At 27.8% G+C, this 4,821-nt stretch overlaps 1 long non-coding RNA gene across 1 annotated transcript; it reads right to left on the reverse strand.

Moving 5' to 3' along the window:
- Nucleotides 1-408: 408 nt before the first annotated feature.
- LOC148313180 (uncharacterized) lies at nt 409-3,931 on the reverse strand. Its single transcript, XR_015838139.1, has 2 exons — nt 3,833-3,931; nt 409-813 (listed from the first exon to the last, which is right to left on the reverse strand). It is a non-coding gene; the product is annotated as an uncharacterized LOC148313180 (long non-coding RNA).
- Nucleotides 3,932-4,821: the final 890 nt, after the last annotated feature.

Consider the following 4,821-nt stretch of genomic DNA (forward strand, 5'->3'; position numbering starts at 1 on the left):
CATTCTTAACGCAATCTGGATTTTCCTTTGGAAATAATACCTATAGTAATTATAAATCAATTCAAAAATTCATTCCCATATGTAATAATTCAATAAATCAATGGTAATAAGGATTTTTTCCTTATAAATCAAATAAATAATCATGTAACATTTTGAATGTCTCCAAATACTTGTTTGCAAATCTGGATTATCTCCATTTAAATTCATTTTGAAAGTTGTTTAAGTAAGGTTGAGATCAAGATAACACTGTGTTTATATGACGCAGTGCCTTATTGCACCATTGGGGTGCGGATAAGGGTTTATTATATTATTATAAAAAAATTGTATCTGTGTTGGTTTTTATTTGAATCTGTGTTAGTGTGGGCAATCTTAGCATTTGCTCATCGCAATTAAAATAAAACAGTTAAATTTTAAACATTGTTTATTTCAATTTGAAATTTTACAGCATTTTAAATGACAGCAGTCATTAATACAATTCACATTCCTACGGTTAATTAATCGATTCCACTAAAGTGTAGTCGAAATCATCTTCTGGTCGATTTAGGCATCTTCTTCACAATTCCACCGTCGTCTTTATGTTCACCTATTGTGACATTCTTTCATCTCTAGTTTTCCCACTTTTTTTAAAGTTTCGATGACTACACCACAAAAACGTCTTTGTAAGGCCTGTGATCGAACAGGCTTGCAACCAGATGAAAGACAGCACCTATTATTGCGAAGAATTTAGCACAAGTTCCGGGATTTTTACGAGCACTAGTTTTGCTGTGTCGTCGCGGCATTTGCAGTATGCTCTCCATTTTCAAAGTTATATTTCTGAAAAAAAATACAAGGAAATTGAAATTAATTTACCATATAGTCCATTTGAGATTGCTACAAAGCAAAATTGAGTCTTTTATTTTGATAAGATTATGGTCAGTCAAATACACCAAAACTAATGTATTTGAAATAAATAAATAAGTATGATAAAATTATGTGGTTTTGATCTAAAAAAATTGCCTGTAGTATTTTCATAGTAACTTTATGTATTATCATTATTTATAGATTTGATAATAGAATATCACGAAAATAGGGGATTGGGTGCATACAAAATAAAATATCGTATTTAAGGGAAAATTGTATTTTATTAAGAATATATAAAATAATAAAATAATAAATACGTAAAAATATGTATAAAATAATAAAATAAAATATTTTATGAAACAACTGTCATCGTCAACTATGAGATGTATAATACAAAAATTTACTTATTAGTTTAACCGTTCAAAAATAATTTATTCCTTTAAATATGCCCTCTTACCCGTAGATAATATCATAATAATTTTTTAAAAAATCAACCGTTTATTTTTAAAACATTTTTCTATAAATTATTATAAAAAAGTAAATTAAGAAGAATAAGAAAATTGCGCTATTCCCGGAACCCAAGCCGACTGAGAATAATAAGCGTAGTAATAAACCATCAAATTAACTTTTGTATCAATTTCATGCAGTGACCTATGCACCATCGGGTTCCAATAAAGAACAGCGTTTAAAATAATATTTGAATTTCAAAGCATACATTCGAGAAAAAGTGATTTCTAAGTATAAATACAAGTTTTATAAATTGATTTCAAAATATTAAATATATATATATATATATATATATATATATATATATATATATATATATATATATATATATATATATATATATATATATATACACATATATATATATATATATATGTATATATATATACACATATATATATATATATATATATATATATATATATATATATATATATATATATATATATATATAATATTCAATTTCATATCATACATTTTTGTGAACGTAAGTTAAATATATTTTCTGCTTGCTGGTACTGAAGACAGATCTGTTCAGGATTAGGAGAAGAACTTGATAATTCGAAACCAACTCCACTTTGTTAATGGATATTGCAAGCATAGTACCAGCAAGCAGAAAATATATTTAACTTACGTTCACAAAAATGTATGATATGAAATTGAATATTATATATATATATATATATATATATATATATATATATATATATATATATATATATATATATATATATATATATATATATATATATATATATATATATATTATATATATACATATATATATATATATATATATATATATATATATATATATATTTCGAAATATGATATGGATGGTATAGTGTTTTGCAATTTCAATTAATTTTAAAACCTTTTATTATTTACAAACCAAAGCAAATAAATATAACACCAAACACTAAGAATCTAACAGAAAATCTAATAGATAAAAGTAAGTACATTCTGTTGAAAAAAGTAATAATAATAATAAATAATAATAAAACCCTTATCCGCACCCCAATGGTGCATAGGGCACTGTGTCATATTAACCCAGTGTTATCTTGATCGTTTACACATGAAGGAAAGGTGATCAGCCCTCCGCTTCAGGTACCAGTCCATGGTGATATTGAATAAATATTACAGTGAAAAAATCAGTTATATTTATTTTACCCCCCTTGGGAATCGAACCCGGGACCTCCAGAACGGTAGCCGAGCGTGCTGACCATTACACTACGGAGGCGGACGAAAAAAGTAAGTCTCTCATTTAAAAATAACTTGGAAAAGTAATCAACAAATGTGTATTCTATAAACGAAGAGATCGGTGAGACAATATGAATTCATCATAACACATTTAAAAATAATGCATTTAAACCCAGGTCCTCTGTTGTATGATAAGGTGCTTTATTCAACTTAGCTACTTAGTCATCTACACAAACCGAAAAAAATAAGGAAATCCTTTTGTATATGTGCATTCTAACACCCTCTATCGTCAATCAAGAAAACCGACCAACCCATTTATCCATCCCAGAAAAAAAAGAAAAGCTTTTAATAATCAAATATAGATGGCGGCAAGTAACATGTTTGAAAAATAAAAATATATCTTTTGAAATTTCTAACATCGCTCACTCCTTTCAAGAAAGTCATAAATAAAAAAACTCGATTTTTCAGGAGAACGTTTTTAATGTTTTTAAAATAAAACACAGTGTATTAAACATAGATATCAAGCCTATTATTGAACTTTTTACTGTGCAACAGATCTTTTTAGGTAAAACCTGAAGGTTTTTTCTCCATTTGAAAAATATTTTATATATTTTAAAAAAATATTAAACAATACATTTTCTTCAAAATACAAAAACAACATTTTCTGCCCTGTAGCGGGTAAATATTAAGTTAAAAATATGCCACTTTTGCTGGGATATATGTAGTACATTTTCAGGGCATTCCGAAAACATGCACAACTGAAAATTGACGATTTTTGATTTATGACGTTGTTGAAAGGAGTGACGACATGTTGATCGTTGTTTTATTTTCTAATAAATATGTATTTATCATTTAGTATGAACCTAAAAGGCTATATTTGAACCCTTTATATTCATAAGTATTTTATACATTACTTGGGTTATAGAAAATTACTTCCTTCCTTTAACTAAAAACAAGGAGAAATAGTGATAAATTTTAAGAAAGCTTAAGGCTCTTATATTCTATTTTAACTTTAAGAATACAGTTTATATTTATGTTTATATTTTAGCTTATAAAATGAAAACCGTTGCTATTTTTTCCTTTGTGAAAATAAGATTTATATGACTGTCTATAGATTGTCTTTCATACTGATGCTTCTTGCAATATCTGGACCAAATTTAAGGATATATCTTTGTCTATAATGTTTGACCAGAGAATAAAGTGTACTACTTAAATATTCAAAACGGAAGTTAATGCTATACCGTTAATGGAAACATTTTATTGTCAAAGCTTAATTGAGCTGTACCTTCAACGTTATCCCCGAATGTCACTTGATTTGAATCGCCGCGAATATGCCAGAACTTTAAAATGCCAAATGGCCCGAAGTCACATACTAAAACGTATTTTATAGGCAACTGTGAATGTTTGAACACAACCAGACGTCATCGACAATATCTCGGGGCGTTCAAATATAACGGACTGTTTTAAATAATTAAAATTTACATATATTTTTTTAAATTCTACTGTGTAAAATCTGGACGACCGATTTTTGCAGTTGAATAAGATTGACAAAGATATTAAATTTAATTATTTTTCGTTGTTGGTTAAACATATGATGTATATGACATATTTACCTTGAGGCTTATAAACTTCACTTTTTTAGCTAACTAACTAACTAACTAACCATCATGCCGCTTCCCTGCAGGGGTAGGCAGAGAGAATACAACGCCACACCACTCTGTCTTTGCAAACATTCTTCGCCTCTTTCACGTTCATGCAACTCCTCATACATACCCGCCGATTATTACTCCTAACCTTACCACTTTCAAGCATTTGGCATACCTGATCCTTTTTTAAATAAAAATAAATAAATTATGTCCACAACAACAACAAAAAACAGCAATATTTTATAAAATAAATTGTTATTGATATACCACTACCAGATATTTGGTATTTCACAATGATCAAGGATAGTTCTAAGGGAAGTTAGAGAAAAGGATAGTATAAGGACAAAAGGACAGGAAAAGTATGCAAGGACACCATTAAGGAAGTATACACCATATAATATACAGGGACACCATCAGAGCTTTCAAAAAAATGGTCATAGGGCACTTATGTAATAATAAGAATAAATATAGCCATTTTACAAAGCGTTGTTTTAAAGAAAAATCACCTTTATGTTATATCAGGTTCCACCTATGTATGTTTTCTTTTAAATTTCATCATGTTTTACCATAAAGTGAATGCCGAAACAATAAAAAATATCTGAGGTTCATTTTAATTAAAATTGTCTTT

The sequence above is a fragment of the Brachycentrus maculatus genome, unplaced genomic scaffold (assembly GCF_059751285.1).
Source record: "Brachycentrus maculatus isolate JH-2025_06_01 unplaced genomic scaffold, ASM5975128v1 h1tg000017l, whole genome shotgun sequence".
Lineage (NCBI taxonomy): Eukaryota > Metazoa > Arthropoda > Insecta > Trichoptera > Brachycentridae > Brachycentrus > Brachycentrus maculatus.